The sequence below is a fragment of the Cucurbita pepo genome, chromosome 17 (assembly GCF_057944985.1).
Source record: "Cucurbita pepo subsp. pepo isolate OVF chromosome 17, ASM5794498v1, whole genome shotgun sequence".
Lineage (NCBI taxonomy): Eukaryota > Viridiplantae > Streptophyta > Magnoliopsida > Cucurbitales > Cucurbitaceae > Cucurbita > Cucurbita pepo.
The window spans coordinates 339,546-357,238 of NC_141814.1; positions in this window are offsets into that span (position 1 = coordinate 339,546).

Sequence of the window (17,693 nt, forward strand, 5' to 3'; positions counted from 1 at the left end):
CCTTTGTTTCTCTCGATGTTTTTCGACGAATCTGTAAGGAAACGCTCAAGTTTAAGAGTCTTACACATATAAATGGTTAAAATATGAATTTTTTTCACTTTCGCTTCCGGGCCATTTTTCACTCAAAATCCATAGGTGTTAACATAGGAACTTTTTTGCCCATTGAGACAGGGTCGTTAACTCGATCTGAAAAGTTGTTTTCTCGTTTTAGTATGATACCATATCCACTAAAGATTGTCCTAAGCTTAAAATATGGAAGAAAAAAACATTTACTCTTGTCGAAAAGACTTCACAACCTCAACCCTTACGAAAACACCCTCGTGGAGGCACCCGAATGACTATGTGAAAAACCTTTGTTTCTCTCGATGTTTTTCGACGAATCTGTAACGAAACGCTCAAGTTTAAGAGTCTTACACATATAAATGGTTAAAATATGAATTTTTTTCACTTTCGCTTCCGGGCCATTTTTCACTCAAAATCCATAGGTGTTAACATAGGAACTTTTTTGCCCATTGGGACAGGGTCGTTAACTCGATCTGAAAAGTTGTTTTCACGTTTTAGTATCATACCATATCCACTAAAGATTGTCCTGAGCGTAAAATATGGAAGAAAAAAAACATTTACTCTTGTCGAAAAGACTTCACAACCTCAACCCTTACGAAAAGACCCTCGTGGAGGCACCCGAATCACTATGTGAAAAACCTTTGTTTCTCTCGATGTTTTTCGACGAATCTGTAAGGAAATGCTCAAGTTTAAGAGTCTTACACATATAAATACGAATTTTTTTCACTTTCGCTTCCGGGCCATTTTTCACTCAAAATCCATAGGTGTTAACATGGGAACTTTTTTGCCCATTGGGACAAGGTCTTTAACTCGATCTGAAAAGTTGTTTTCTCGTTTTAGTATCATACCATATCCACTAAAGATTGTCCTAAGCGTAAAATATGGAAGAAAAAAAACATTTACTCTTGTCGAAAAGACTTCACAACCTCAACCCTTACGAAAAGACCCTCGTGGAGGCACCCGAATGACTATGTGAAAAACCTTTGTGTCTCTCGATGTTTTTCGACGAATCTATAAGAAAACGCTCAAGTTTAAGAGTCTTACACATATAAATGGTTAAAATACGAATTTTTTTCACTTTCGCTTCCGGGCATTTTTCACTCAAAATCCATAGGTGTTAACATAGGAACTTTTTTGCCCATTGGGACAGGGTCTTTAACTCGATCTGAAAAGTTGTTTTCTCGTTTTAGTATCATACCATATCCACTAAAGATTGTCCTAAGCGTAAAATATTGAAGAAAAAAAACATTTACTCTTATCGAAAAGACTTACAACCTCAACCCTTACGAAAAGACCCTCGTGGAGGCACCCGAATCACTATGTGAAAAACCTTTGTTTCTCTCGATGTTTTTCGACGAATCTGTAAGGAAATGCTCAAGTTTAAGAGTCTTACACATATAAATACGAATTTTTTTCACTTTCGCTTCCGGGCCATTTTTCACTCAAAATCCATAGGTGTTAACATAGGAACTTTTTTGCCCATTGGGACAGGGTCGTTAACTCGATCTGAAAAGTTGTTTTCACGTTTTAGTATCATACCATATCCACTAAAGATTGTCCTAAGCGTAAAATATGGAAGAAAAAAAACATTTACTCTTGTCGAAAAGACTTCACAACCTCAACCCTTACGAAAAGACCCTCGTGGAGGCACCCGAATGACTATGTGAAAAACCTTTGTTTCTCTCGATGTTTTTCGACGAATCTGTAAGGAAACGCTCAAGTTTAAGAGTCTTACACATATAAATGGTTAAAATATGAATTTTTTTCACTTTCGCTTCCGGGCCATTTTTCACTCAAAATCCATAGGTGTTAACATAGGAACTTTTTTGCCCATTGAGACAGGGTCGTTAACTCGATCTGAAAAGTTGTTTTCTCGTTTTAGTATGATACCATATCCACTAAAGATTGTCCTAAGCTTAAAATATGGAAGAAAAAATACATTTACTCGTGTCGAAAAGACTTCACAACCTCAACCCTTACGAAAAGACCCTCGTGGAGGCACCCGAATGACTATGTGAAAAACCTTTGTGTCTCTCGATGTTTTTCGACGAATCTATAAGAAAACGCTCAAGTTTAAGAGTCTTACACATATAAATGGTTAAAATACGAATTTTTTTCACTTTCGCTTCCGGGCATTTTTCACTCAAAATCCATAGGTGTTAACATAGGAACTTTTTTGCCCATTGGGACAGGGTCTTTAACTCGATCTGAAAAGTTGTTTTCTCGTTTTAGTATCATACCATATCCACTAAAGATTGTCCTAAGCGTAAAATATTGAAGAAAAAAAACATTTACTCTTGTCGAAAAGACTTCACAACCTCAACCCTTACGAAAAGACCCTCGTGGAGGCACCCGAATCACTATGTGAAAAACCTTTGTTTCTCTCGATGTTTTTCGACGAATCTGTAAGGAAATGCTCAAGTTTAAGAGTCTTACACATATAAATACGAATTTTTTTCACTTTCGCTTCCGGGCCATTTTTCACTCAAAATCCATAGGTGTTAACATAGGAACTTTTTTGCCCATTGGGACAGGGTCTTTAACTCGATCTGAAAAGTTGTTTTCACGTTTTAGTATCATACCATATCCACTAAAGATTGTCCTAAGCGTAAAATATGGAAGAAAAAAAACAGTTACTCTTGTCGAAAAGACTTCACAACCTCAACCCTTACGAAAAGACCCTCGTGGAGGCACCCGAATGACTATGTGAAAAACCTTTGTGTCTCTCGATGTTTTTCGACGAATCTATAAGAAAACGCTCAAGTTTAAGAGTCTTACACATATAAATGGTTAAAATACGAATTTTTTTCACTTTCGCTTCCGGGCATTTTTCACTCAAAATCCATAGGTGTTAACATAGGAACTTTTTTGCCCATTGGGACAGGGTCTTTAACTCGATCTGAAAAGTTGTTTTCTCGTTTTAGTATCATACCATATCCACTAAAGATTGTCCTAAGCGTAAAATATTGAAGAAAAAAAACATTTACTCTTGTCGAAAAGACTTCACAACCTCAACCCTTACGAAAAGACCCTCGTGGAGGCACCCGAATCACTATGTGAAAAACCTTTGTTTCTCTCGATGTTTTTCGACGAATCTGTAAGGAAATGCTCAAGTTTAAGAGTCTTACACATATAAATACGAATTTTTTTCACTTTCGCTTCCGGGCCATTTTTCACTCAAAATCCATAGGTGTTAACATAGGAACTTTTTTGCCCATTGGGACAGGGTCTTTAACTCGATCTGAAAAGTTGTTTTCACGTTTTAGTATCATACCATATCCACTAAAGATTGTCCTAAGCGTAAAATATGGAAGAAAAAAAACATTTACTCTTGTCGAAAAGACTTCACAACCTCAACCCTTACGAAAAGACCCTCGTGGAGGCACCCGAATGACTATGTGAAAAACCTTTGTTTCTCTCGATGTTTTTCGACGAATCTGTAAGGAAATGCTCAAGTTTAAGAGTCTTACACATATAAATACGAATTTTTTTCACTTTCGCTTCCGGGCCATTTTTCACTCAAAATCCATAGGTGTTAACATAGGAACTTTTTTGCCCATTGGGACAGGGTCTTTAACTCGATCTGAAAAGTTGTTTTCACGTTTTAGTATCATACCATATCCACTAAAGATTGTCCTAAGCGTAAAATATGGAAGAAAAAAAACAGTTACTCTTGTCGAAAAGACTTCACAACCTCAACCCTTACGAAAAGACCCTCGTGGAGGCACCCGAATGACTATGTGAAAAACCTTTGTGTCTCTCGATGTTTTTCGACGAATCTATAAGAAAACGCTCAAGTTTAAGAGTCTTACACATATAAATGGTTAAAATACGAATTTTTTTCACTTTCGCTTCCGGGCATTTTTCACTCAAAATCCATAGGTGTTAACATAGGAACTTTTTTGCCCATTGGGACAGGGTCTTTAACTCGATCTGAAAAGTTGTTTTCTCGTTTTAGTATCATACCATATCCACTAAAGATTGTCCTAAGCGTAAAATATGGAAGAAAAAAAACATTTACTCTTGTCGAAAAGACTTAACAACCTCAACCCTTACGAAAAGACCCTCGTGGAGGCACCCGAATGACTATGTGAAAAACCTTATTTTCTGTCGATGTTTTTCGACGAATCTGTAAGGAAACGCTCAAGTTTAAGAGTCTTACACATATAAATGGGTAAAATATGAATTTTTTTCACTTTCGCTTCCGGGCCATTTTTCACTCAAAATCCATAGGTGTTAACATAGGAACTTTTTTGCCCATTGAGACAGGGTCGTTAACTCGATCTGAAAAGTTGTTTTCTCGTTTTAGTATGATACCATATCCACTAAAGATTGTCCTAAGCTTAAAATATGGAAGAAAAAAACATTTACTCTTGTCGAAAAGACTTCACAACCTCAACCCTTACGAAAACACCCTCGTGGAGGCACCCGAATGACTATGTGAAAAACCTTTGTTTCTCTCGATGTTTTTCGACGAATCTGTAACGAAACGCTCAAGTTTAAGAGTCTTACACATATAAATGGTTAAAATATGAATTTTTTTCACTTTCGCTTCCGGGCCATTTTTCACTCAAAATCCATAGGTGTTAACATAGGAACTTTTTTGCCCATTGGGACAGGGTCGTTAACTCGATCTGAAAAGTTGTTTTCACGTTTTAGTATCATACCATATCCACTAAAGATTGTCCTGAGCGTAAAATATGGAAGAAAAAAAACATTTACTCTTGTCGAAAAGACTTCACAACCTCAACCCTTACGAAAAGACCCTCGTGGAGGCACCCGAATCACTATGTGAAAAACCTTTGTTTCTCTCGATGTTTTTCGACGAATCTGTAAGGAAATGCTCAAGTTTAAGAGTCTTACACATATAAATGGGTAAAATACGAATTTTTTTCACTTTCGCTTCCGGGCCATTTTTCACTCAAAATCCATAGGTGTTAACATGGGAACTTTTTTGCCCATTGGGACAGGGTCTTTAACTCGATCTGAAAAGTTGTTTTCTCGTTTTAGTATCATACCATATCCACTAAAGATTGTCCTAAGCGTAAAATATGGAAGAAAAAAAACATTTACTCTTGTCGAAAAGACTTCACAACCTCAACCCTTACGAAGACACCCTCGTGGAGGCACCCGAATGACTATGTGAAAAACCTTTGTTTCTCTCGATGTTTTTCGACGAATCTGTAAGGAAACGCTCAAGTTTAAGAGTCTTACACATATAAATGGTTAAAATATGAATTTTTTTCACTTTCGCTTCCGGGCCATTTTTCACTCAAAATCCATAGGTGTTAACATAGGAACTTTTTTGCCCATTGAGACAGGGTCGTTAACTCGATCTGAAAAGTTGTTTTCTCGTTTTAGTATGATACCATATCCACTAAAGATTGTCCTAAGCTTAAAACATGGAAGAAAAAAAACATTTACTCTTGTCGAAAAGACTTCACAACCTCAACCCTTACGAAAAGACCCTCGTGGAGGCACCCGAATGACTATGTGAAAAACCTTATTTTCTGTCGATGTTTTTCGACGAATCTGTAAGGAAACGCTCAAGTTTAAGAGTCTTACACATATAAATGGGTAAAATATGAATTTTTTTCACTTTCGCTTCCGGGCCATTTTTCACTCAAAATCCATAGGTGTTAACATAGGAACTTTTTTGCCCATTCAGACAGGGTCGTTAACTCGATCTGAAAAGTTGTTTTCTCGTTTTAGTATGATACCATATCCACTAAAGATTGTCCTAAGCTTAAAATATGGAAGAAAAAAACATTTACTCTTGTCGAAAAGACTTCACAACCTCAACCCTTACGGAAAGACCCTCGTGGAGGCACCCGAATCACTATGTGAAAAACCTTTGTTTCTCTCGATGTTTTTCGACGAATCTGTAAGGAAATGCTCAAGTTTAAGAGTCTTACACATATAAATGGTTAAAATACGAATTTTTTTCACTTTCTCTTCCGGGCCATTTTTCACTCAAAATCCATAGTTGTTAACATGGGAACTTTTTTGCCCATTGGGACAGGGTCTTTAACTCGATCTGAAAAGTTGTTTTCTCGTTTTAGTATCATACCATATCCACTAAAGATTGTCCTAAGCGTAAAATATGGAAGAAAAAAAACATTTACTCTTGTCGAAAAGACTTCACAACCTCAACCCTTACGAAAAGACCCTCGTGGAGGCACCCGAATCACTATGTGAAAAACCTTTGTTTCTCTCGATGTTTTTCGACGAATCTGTAAGGAAATGCTCAAGTTTAAGAGTCTTACACATATAAATGGGTAAAATACGAATTTTTTTCACTTTCGCTTCCGGGCCATTTTTCACTCAAAATCCATAGGTGTTAACATGGGAACTTTTTTGCCCATTGGGACAGGGTCTTTAACTCGATCTGAAAAGTTGTTTTCTCGTTTTAGTATCATACCATATCAACTAAAGATTGTCCTAAGCGTAAAATATGGAAGAAAAAAAACATTTACTCTTGTCGAAAAGACTTCACAACCTCAACCCTTACGAAAACACCCTCGTGGAGGCACCCGAATGACTATGTGAAAAACCTTTGTTTCTCTCGATGTTTTTCGACGAATCTGTAAGGAAACGCTCAAGTTTAAGAGTCTTACACATATAAATGGTTAAAATATGAATTTTTTTCACTTTCGCTTCCGGGCCATTTTTCACTCAAAATCCATAGGTGTTAACATAGGAACTTTTTTGCCCATTGAGACAGGGTCGTTAACTCGATCTGAAAAGTTGTTTTCTCGTTTTAGTATGATACCATATCCACTAAAGATTGTCCTAAGCTTAAAATATGGAAGAAAAAAAACATTTACTCTTGTCGAAAAGACTTCACAACCTCAACCCTTACGAAAAGACCCTCGTGGAGGCACCCGAATGACTATGTGAAAAACCTTATTTTCTGTCGATGTTTTTCGACGAATCTGTAAGGAAACGCTCAAGTTTAAGAGTCTTACACATATAAATGGGTAAAATATGAATTTTTTTCACTTTCGCTTCCGGGCCATTTTTCACTCAAAATCCATAGGTGTTAACATAGGAACTTTTTTGCCCATTCAGACAGGGTCGTTAACTCGATCTGAAAAGTTGTTTTCTCGTTTTAGTATGATACCATATCCACTAAAGATTGTCCTAAGCTTAAAATATGGAAGAAAAAAACATTTACTCTTGTCGAAAAGACTTCACAACCTCAACCCTTACGGAAAGACCCTCGTGGAGGCACCCGAATCACTATGTGAAAAACCTTTGTTTCTCTCGATGTTTTTCGACGAATCTGTAAGGAAATGCTCAAGTTTAAGAGTCTTACACATATAAATGGTTAAAATACGAATTTTTTTCACTTTCTCTTCCGGGCCATTTTTCACTCAAAATCCATAGTTGTTAACATGGGAACTTTTTTGCCCATTGGGACAGGGTCTTTAACTCGATCTGAAAAGTTGTTTTCTCGTTTTAGTATCATACCATATCCACTAAAGATTGTCCTAAGCGTAAAATATGGAAGAAAAAAAACATTTACTCTTGTCGAAAAGACTTCACAACCTCAACCCTTACGAAAAGACCCTCGTGGAGGCACCCGAATCACTATGTGAAAAACCTTTGTTTCTCTCGATGTTTTTCGACGAATCTGTAAGGAAATGCTCAAGTTTAAGAGTCTTACACATATAAATGGGTAAAATACGAATTTTTTTCACTTTCGCTTCCGAGCCATTTTTCACTCAAAATCCATAGGTGTTAACATGGGAACTTTTTTGCCCATTGGGACAGGGTCGTTAACTCGATCTGAAAAGTTGTTTTCTCGTTTTAGTATGATACCATATCCACTAAAGATTGTCCTAAGCTTAAAATATGGAAGAAAAACACATTTACTCTTGTCGAAAAGACTTCACAACCTCAACCCTTACGAAAAGACCCTCGTGGAGGCACCCGAATGACTATGTGAAAAACCTTTGTTTCTGTCGATGTTTTTCGACGAATCTGTAAGGAAACGCTCAAGTTTAAGTGTCTTACACATATAAATGGTTAAAATATGAATTTTTTTCACTTTCGCTTTCGGGCCATTTTTCACTCAAAATCCATAGGTGTTAACATAGGAACTTTTTTGCCCATTGAGACAGGGTCGTTAACTCGATCTGAAAAGTTGTTTTCTCGTTTTAGTATGATACCATATCCACTAAAGATTGTCCTAAGCTTAAAATATGGAAGAAAAAATACATTTACTCTTGTCGAAAAGACTTCACAACCTCAACCCTTACGAAAAGACCCTCGTGGAGGCACCCGAATCACTATGTGAAAAACCTTTGTTTCTCTCGATGTTTTTCGACGAATCTGTAAGGAAACGCTCAAGTTTAAGAGTCTTACACATATAAATGGTTAAAATATGAATTTTTTTCACTTTCGCTTCCGGGCCATTTTTCACTCAAAATCCATAGGTGTTAACATAGGAACTTTTTTGCCCATTGAGACAGGGTCGTTAACTCGATCTGAAAAGTTTTTTTCTCGTTTTAGTATCATACCATATCCACTAAAGATTGTCCTAAGCTTAAAATATGGAAGAAAAAATACATTTACTCTTGTCGAAAAGCCTTCACAACCTCAACCCTTACGAAAAGACCCTCGTGGAGGCACCCGAATGACTATGTGAAAAACCTTTGTTTCTCTCGATGTTTTTCGACGAATCTGTAAGGAAATGCTCAAGTTTAAGAGTCTTACACATATAAATGGGTAAAATACGAATTTTTTTCACTTTCGCTTCCGGGCCATTTTTCACTCAAAATCCATAGGTGTTAACATAGGAACTTTTTTGCCCATTGGGACAGGGTCGTTAACTCGATCTGAAAAGTTTTTTTCTCGTTTTAGTATCATACCATATCCACTAAAGATTGTCCTAAGCGTAAAATATGGAAGAAAAAAAACATTTACTCTTGTCGAAAAGACTTCACAACCTCAACCCTTACGAAAAGACCCTCGTGGAGGCACCCGAATCACTATGTGAAAAACCTTTGTTTCTCTCGATGTTTTTCGACGAATCTGTAAGGAAATGCTCAAGTTTAAGATTCTTACACATATAAATGGTTAAAATACGAATTTTTTTCACTTTCTCTTCCGGGCCATTTTTCACTCAAAATCCATAGTTGTTAACATGGGAACTTTTTTGCCCATTGGGACAGGGTCTTTAACTCGATCTGAAAAGTTGTTTTCTCGTTTTAGTATCATACCATATCCACTATAGATTGTCCTAAGCGTAAAATATGGAAGAAAAAAAACATTTACTCTTGTCGAAAAGACTTCACAACCTCAACCCTTACGAAAAGACCCTCGTGGAGGCACCCGAATCACTATGTGAAAAACCTTTGTTTCTCTCGATGTTTTTCGACGAATCTGTAAGGAAATGCTCAAGTTTAAGAGTCTTACACATATAAATGGTTAAAATACGAATTTTTTTCACTTTCGCTTCCGGGCCATTTTTCACTCAAAATCCATAGGTGTTAACATAGGAACTTTTTTGCCCATTGAGACAGGGTCGTTAACTCGATCTGAAAAGTTGTTTTCTCGTTTTAGTATCATACCATATCCACTAAAGATTGTCCTAAGCTTAAAATATGGAAGAAAAAATACATTTACTCGTGTCGAAAAGACTTCACAACCTCAACCCTTACGAAAAGACCCTCGTGGAGGCACCCGAATGACTATGTGAAAAACCTTTGTGTCTCTCGATGTTTTTCGACGAATCTATAAGAAAACGCTCAAGTTTAAGAGTCTTACACATATAAATGGTTAAAATACGAATTTTTTTCACTTTCGCTTCCGGGCCATTTTTCACTCAAAATCCATAGGTGTTAACATAGGAACGTTTTTGCCCATTGGGACAGGGTCTTTAACTCGATCTGAAAAGTTGTTTTCTCGTTTTAGTATCATACCATATCCACTAAAGATTGTCCTAAGCGTAAAATATGGAAGAAAAAAAACATTTACTCTTGTCGAAAAGACTTCACAACCTCAACCCTTACGAAAAGACTATCGTGGAGGCACCCGAATCACTATGTGAAAAACCTTTGTTTCTCTCGATGTTTTTCGATGAATCTGTAAGGAAACGCTCAAGTTTAAGAGTCTTACACATATAAATGGTTAAAATATGAATTTTTTTCACTTTCTCTTCCGGGCCATTTTTCACTCAAAATCCATAGGTGTTAACATAGGAACTTTTTTGCCCATTGAGACAGGGTCGTTAACTCGATCTGAAAAGTTGTTTTCTCGTTTTAGTATGATACCATATCCACTAAAGATTGTCCTAAGCTTAAAATATGGAAGAAAAAAAACATTTACTCTTGTCGAAAACACTTCACAACCTCAACCCTTACGAAAAGACCCTCGTGGAGGCACCCGAATCACTATGTGAAAAACCTTTGTTTCTCTCGATGTTTTTCGACGAATCTGTAAGGAAACGCTCAAGTTTAAGAGTCTTACACATATAAATGGTTAAAATATGAATTTTTTTCACTTTCGCTTCCGGGCCATTTTTCACTCAAAATCCATAGGTGTTAACATAGGAACTTTTTTGCCCATTGAGACAGGGTCGTTAACTCGATCTGAAAAGTTTTTTTCTCGTTTTAGTATCATACCATATCCACTAAAGATTGTCCTAAGCTTAAAATATGGAAGAAAAAATACATTTACTCTTGTCGAAAAGCCTTCACAACCTCAACCCTTACGAAAAGACCCTCGTGGAGGCACCCGAATGACTATGTGAAAAACCTTTGTTTCTCTCGATGTTTTTCGACGAATCTGTAAGGAAATGCTCAAGTTTAAGAGTCTTACACATATAAATGGGTAAAATACGAATTTTTTTCACTTTCGCTTCCGGGCCATTTTTCACTCAAAATCCATAGGTGTTAACATAGGAACTTTTTTGCCCATTGGGACAGGGTCGTTAACTCGATCTGAAAAGTTTTTTTCTCGTTTTAGTATCATACCATATCCACTAAAGATTGTCCTAAGCGTAAAATATGGAAGAAAAAAAACATTTACTCTTGTCGAAAAGACTTAACAACCTCAACCCTTACGAAAAGACCCTCGTGGAGGCACCCGAATCACTATGTGAAAAACCTTATTTTCTGTCGATGTTTTTCGACGAATCTATAAGGAAACGCTCAAGTTTAAGAGTCTTACACATATAAATGGTTAAAATATGAATTTTTTTCACTTTCGCTTCCGGGCCATTTTTCACTCAAAATCCATAGGTGTTAACATAGGAACTTTTTTGCCCATTGAGACAGGGTCGTTAACTCGATCTGAAAAGTTGTTTTCTCGTTTTAGTATGATACCATATCCACTAAAGATTGTCCTAAGCTTAAAATATGGAAGAAAAAAAACATTTACTCTTGTCGAAAAGACTTCACAACCTCAACCCTTACGAAAAGACCCTCGTGGAGGCACCCGAATCACTATGTGAAAAACCTTTGTTTCTCTCGATGTTTTTCGACGAATCTGTAAGGAAACGCTCAAGTTTAAGAGTCTTACACATATAAATGGTTAAAATATGAATTTTTTTCACTTTCGCTTCCGGGCCATTTTTCACTCAAAATCCATAGGTGTTAACATAGGAACTTTTTTGCCCATTGAGACAGGGTCGTTAACTCGATCTGAAAAGTTTTTTTCTCGTTTTAGTATCATACCATATCCACTAAAGATTGTCCTAAGCTTAAAATATGGAAGAAAAAATACATTTACTCTTGTCGAAAAGCCTTCACAACCTCAACCCTTACGAAAAGACCCTCGTGGAGGCACCCGAATGACTATGTGAAAAACCTTTGTTTCTCTCGATGTTTTTCGACGAATCTGTAAGGAAATGCTCAAGTTTAAGAGTCTTACACATATAAATGGGTAAAATACGAATTTTTTTCACTTTCGCTTCCGGGCCATTTTTCACTCAAAATCCATAGGTGTTAACATCGGAACTTTTTTGCCCATTGGGACAGGGTCGTTAACTCGATCTGAAAAGTTTTTTTCTCGTTTTAGTATCATACCATATCCACTAAAGATTGTCCTAAGCGTAAAATATGGAAGAAAAAAAACATTTACTCTTGTCGAAAAGACTTAACAACCTCAACCCTTACGAAAAGACCCTCGTGGAGGCACCCGAATCACTATGTGAAAAACCTTATTTTCTGTCGATGTTTTTCGACGAATCTATAAGGAAACGCTCAAGTTTAAGAGTCTTACACATATAAATGGTTAAAATATGAATTTTTTTCACTTTCGCTTCCGGGCCATTTTTCACTCAAAATCCATAGGTGTTAACATAGGAACTTTTTTGCCCATTGAGACAGGGTCGTTAACTCGATCTGAAAAGTTGTTTTCTCGTTTTAGTATGATACCATATCCACTAAAGATTGTCCTAAGCTTAAAATATGGAAGAAAAAAAACATTTACTCTTGTCGAAAAGACTTCACAACCTCAACCCTTACGAAAAGACCCTCGTGGAGGCACCCGAATCACTATGTGAAAAACCTTTGTTTCTCTCGATGTTTTTCGACGAATCTGTAAGGAAACGCTCAAGTTTAAGAGTCTTACACATATAAATGGTTAAAATATGAATTTTTTTCACTTTCGCTTCCGGGCCATTTTTCACTCAAAATCCATAGGTGTTAACATAGGAACTTTTTTGCCCATTGAGACAGGGTCGTTAACTCGATCTGAAAAGTTGTTTTCTCGTTTTAGTATGATACCATATCCACTAAAGATTGTTCCTAAGCTTAAAATATGGAAGAAAAAAAACATTTACTCTTGTCGAAAAGACTTCACAACCTCAACCCTTACGAAAAGACCCTCGTGGAGGCACCCGAATCACTATGTGAAAAACCTTTGTTTCTCTCGATGTTTTTCGACGAATCTGTAAGGAAATGCTCAAGTTTAAGAGTCTTACACATATAAATGGGTAAAATATGAATTTTTTTCACTTTCGCTTCCGGGCCATTTTTCACTCAAAATCCATAGTTGTTAACATGGGAACTTTTTTGCCCATTGGGACAGGGTCTTTAACTCGATCTGAAAAGTTGTTTTCTCATTTTAGTATCATACCATATCCACTATAGATTGTCCTAAGCGTAAAATATGGAAGAAAAAAAACATTTACTCTTGTCGAAAAGACTTCACAACCTCAACCCTTACGAAAAGACCCTCGTGGAGGCACCCGAATCACTATGTGAAAAACCTTTGTTTCTCTCGATGTTTTTCGACGAATCTGTAAGGAAATGCTCAAGTTTAAGAGTCTTACACATATAAATGGGTAAAATACGAATTTTTTTCACTTTCGCTTTCGGGCCATTTTTCACTCAAAATCCATAGGTGTTAACATGGGAACTTTTTTGCCCATTGGGACAGGGTCTTTAACTCGATCTTAAAAGTTGTTTTCTCGTTTTAGTATCATACCATATCCACTAAAGATTGTCCTAAGCATAAAATATGGAAGAAAAAAAACATTTACTCGTGTCGAAAAGACTTCACAACCTCAACCCTTACGAAAAGACCCTCGTGGAGGCACCCGAATGACTATGTGAAAAACCTTTGTTTCTTTCGATGTTTTTCGACGAATCTGTAAGGAAACGCTCAAGTTTAAGAGTCTTACACATATAAATGGTTAAAATTTGAATTTTTTTCACTTTCGCTTCCGGGCCATTTTTCACTCAAAATCCATAGGTGTTAACATAGGAACTTTTTTGCCCATTGGCTTAGGGTCGTTAACTCGATCTGAAAAGTTGTTTTCTCGTTTTAGTATCGTACCATATCCACTAAAGATTGTCCTAAGCTTAAAATATGGAAGAAAAAAAACATTTACTCGTGTCGAAAAGACTTCACAACCTCAACCCTTACGAAAAGACCCTCGTGGAGGCACCTGAATGACTATGTGAAAAACCTTTGTTTCTCTCGATGTTTTTCGACGAATCTGTAAGAAAACGCTCAAGTTTAAGAGTCTTACACATATAAATGATTAAAATACGAATTTTTTTCACTTTCGCTTCCGGGCCATTTTTCACTCAAAATCCATAGGTGTTAACATAGGAACTTTTTTGCCCATTGGGACAGGGTCGTTAAATCGATCTGAAAAGTTGTTTTCTCGTTTTAGTATCATACCATATTCACTAATGATTGTCCTACGCTTAAAATATGGAAGAAAAAAAATATTTACTCGTGTCGAAAAGACTTCACAACCTCAACCCTTACGAAAAGACCCTCGTGGAGGCACCCGAATGACTATGTGAAAAACCTTTGTTTCTCTCGATGTTTTTCGACGAATCTGTAAGGAAATGCTCAAGTTTAAGAGTCTTACACATATAAATGGGTAAAATACGAATTTTTTTCACTTTCGCTTCCGGGCCATTTTTCACTCAAAATCCATAGGTGTTAACATGGGAACTTTTTTGCCCATTAGGACAGGGTCTTTAACTCGATCTGAAAAGTTGTTTTCTCGTTTTAGTATCATACCATATCCACTAAAGATTTTCCTAAGCGTAAAATATGGAAGAAAAAAAACATTTACTCTTGTCGAAAAGACTTCACAACCTCAACCCTTACGAAAAGACCCTCGTGGAGGCACCCGAATGACTATGTGAAAAACCTTATTTTCTGTCGATGTTTTTCGACGAATCTGTAAGGAAACGCTCAAGTTTAAGAGTCTTACACATATAAATGGTTAAAATATGAATTTTTTTCACTTTCGCTTCCGGGCCATTTTTCACTCAAAATCCATAAGTGTTAACATAGGAACTTTTTTGCCCATTGAGACAGGGTCGTTAACTCGATCTGAAAAGTTGTTTTCTCGTTTTAGTATGATACCATATCCACTAAAGATTGTCCTAAGCTTAAAATATGGAAGAAAAAAAACATTTACTCTTGTCGAAAAGACTTCACAACCTCAACCCTTACGAAAAGACCCTCGTGGAGGCACCCGAATCACTATGTGAAAAACCTTTGTTTCTCTCGATGTTTTTCGACGAATCTGTAAGGAAATGCTCAAGTTTAAGAGTCTTACACATATAAATGGTTAAAATACGAATTTTTTTCACTTTCTCTTCCGGGCCATTTTTCACTCAAAATCCATAGGTGTTAACATAGGAACTTTTTTGCCCATTGAGACAGGGTCGTTAACTCGATCTGAAAAGTTTTTTTCTCGTTTTAGTATCATACCATATCCACTAAAGATTGTCCTAAGCGTAAAATATGGAAGAAAAAAAACATTTACTCTTGTCGAAAAGACTTAACAACCTCAACCCTTACGAAAAGACCCTCGTGGAGGCACCCGAATGACTATGTGAAAAACCTTATTTTCTGTCGATGTTTTTCGACGAATCTGTAAGGAAACGCTCAAGTTTAAGAGTCTTACACATATAAATGGTTAAAATATGAATTTTTTTCACTTTCGCTTCCGGGCCATTTTTCACTCAAAATCCATAGGTGTTAACATAGGAACTTTTTTGCCCATTAAGACAGGGTCGTTAACTCGATCTGAAAAGTTGTTTTCTCGTTTTAGTATGATACCATATCCACTAAAGATTGTCCTAAGCTTAAAATATGGAAGAAAAAAAACATTTACTCTTGTCGAAAAGACTTCACAACCTCAACCCTTACGAAAAGACCCTCGTGGAGGCACCCGAATCACTATGTGAAAAACCTTTGTGTCTCTCGATGTTTTTCGACGAATCTATAAGAAAACGCTCAAGTTTAAGAGTCTTACACATATAAATGGTTAAAATACGAATTTTTTTCACTTTCGCTTCCGGGCCATTTTTCACTCAAAATCCATAGGTGTTAACATAGGAACTTTTTTGCCCATTGGGACAGGGTCTTTAACTCGATCTGAAAAGTTGTTTTCTCGTTTTAGTATCATACCATATCCACTAAAGATTGTCCTAAGTGTAAAATATTGAAGAAAGAAAACATTTACTCTTGTCGAAAAGACTTCACAACCTCAACCCTTACGAAAAGACCCTCGTGGAGGCACCCGAATCACTATGTGAAAAACCTTTGTTTCTCTCGATGTTTTTCGACGAATCTGTAAGGAAATGCTCAAGTTTAAGAGTCTTACACATATAAATACGAATTTTTTTCACTTTCGCTTCCGGGCCATTTTTCACTCAAAATCCATAGGTGTTAACATTGGACCTTTTTTGCCCATTGGGACAGGGTCGTTAACTCGATCTGAAAAGTTGTTTTCAAGTTTTAGTATCATACCATATCCACTAAAGATTGTCCTAAGCGTAAAATATGGAAGAAAAAAAACATTTACTCGTGTCGAAAAGACTTCACAACCTCAACCCTTACGAAAAGACCCTCGTGGAGGCACCCGAATGACTATGTGAAAAACCTTATTTTCTGTCGATGTTTTTCGACGAATCTGTAAGGAAACGCTCAAGTTTAAGAGTCTTACACATATAAATGGTTAAAATATGAATTTTTTTCACTTTCGCTTCCGGGCCATTTTTCACTCAAAATCCATAGGTGTTAACATAGGAACTTTTTTGCCCATTGAGACAGGGTCGTTAACTCGATCTGAAAAGTTGTTTTCTCGTTTTAGTATGATACCATATCCACTAAAGATTGTCCTAAGCTTAAAATATGGAAGAAAAAAAACATTTACTCGTGTCGAAAAGACTTCACAACCTCAACCCTTACGAAAAGACCCTCGTGGAGGTACCCGAATGACCATGTGCAAAACCTTTGTTTCTTTCGATGTTTTTCGACGAATCTGTAAGGAAACGCTCAAGTTTAAGAGTCTTACACATATAAATGGTTAAAATACGAATTTTTTTCACTTTCGCTTCCGGGCCAATTTTCACCCAAAATCCATGGGTGTTAACATAGGAACTTTTTGGCCCATTGGGACAGGGTCGTTAACTCGATCTGAAAAGTTGTTTTCTCGTTTTAGTATCATACCATATCCACTAAAGATTGTCCTAAGCTTAAAATATGGAAGAAAAAAAACATTTACTCGTGTCGAAAAGACTTCACAACCTCAACCCTTACGAAAAGACCCTCGTGGAGGCACCCGAATGACTATGTGAAAAACCTTATTTTCTGTCGATGTTTTTCGACGAATCTGTAAGGAAACGCTCAAGTTTAAGAGTCTTACACATATAAATGGTTAAAATATGAATTTTTTTCACTTTCGCTTCCGGGCCATTTTTCACTCAAAATCCATAGGTGTTAACATAGGAACTTTTTTGCCCATTGAGACAGGGTCGTTAACTCGATCTGAAAAGTTGTTTTCTCGTTTTAGTATGATACCATATCCACTAAAGATTGTCCTAAGCTTAAAATATGGAAGAAAAAAAACATTTACTCTTGTCGAAAAGACTTCACAACCTCAACCCTTACGAAAAGACCCTCGTGGAGGCACCCGAATCACTATGTGAAAAACCTTTGTTTCTCTCGATGTTTTTCGACGAATCTGTAAGGAAATGCTCAAGTTTAAGAGTCTTACACATATAAATACGATTTTTTTTCACTTTCGCTTCCGGGCCATTTTTCACTCAAAATCCATAGGTGTTAACATGGGAACTTTTTTGCCCATTGGGACAGGGTCGTTAACTCGATCTGAAAAGTTTTTTTCTCGTTTTAGTATC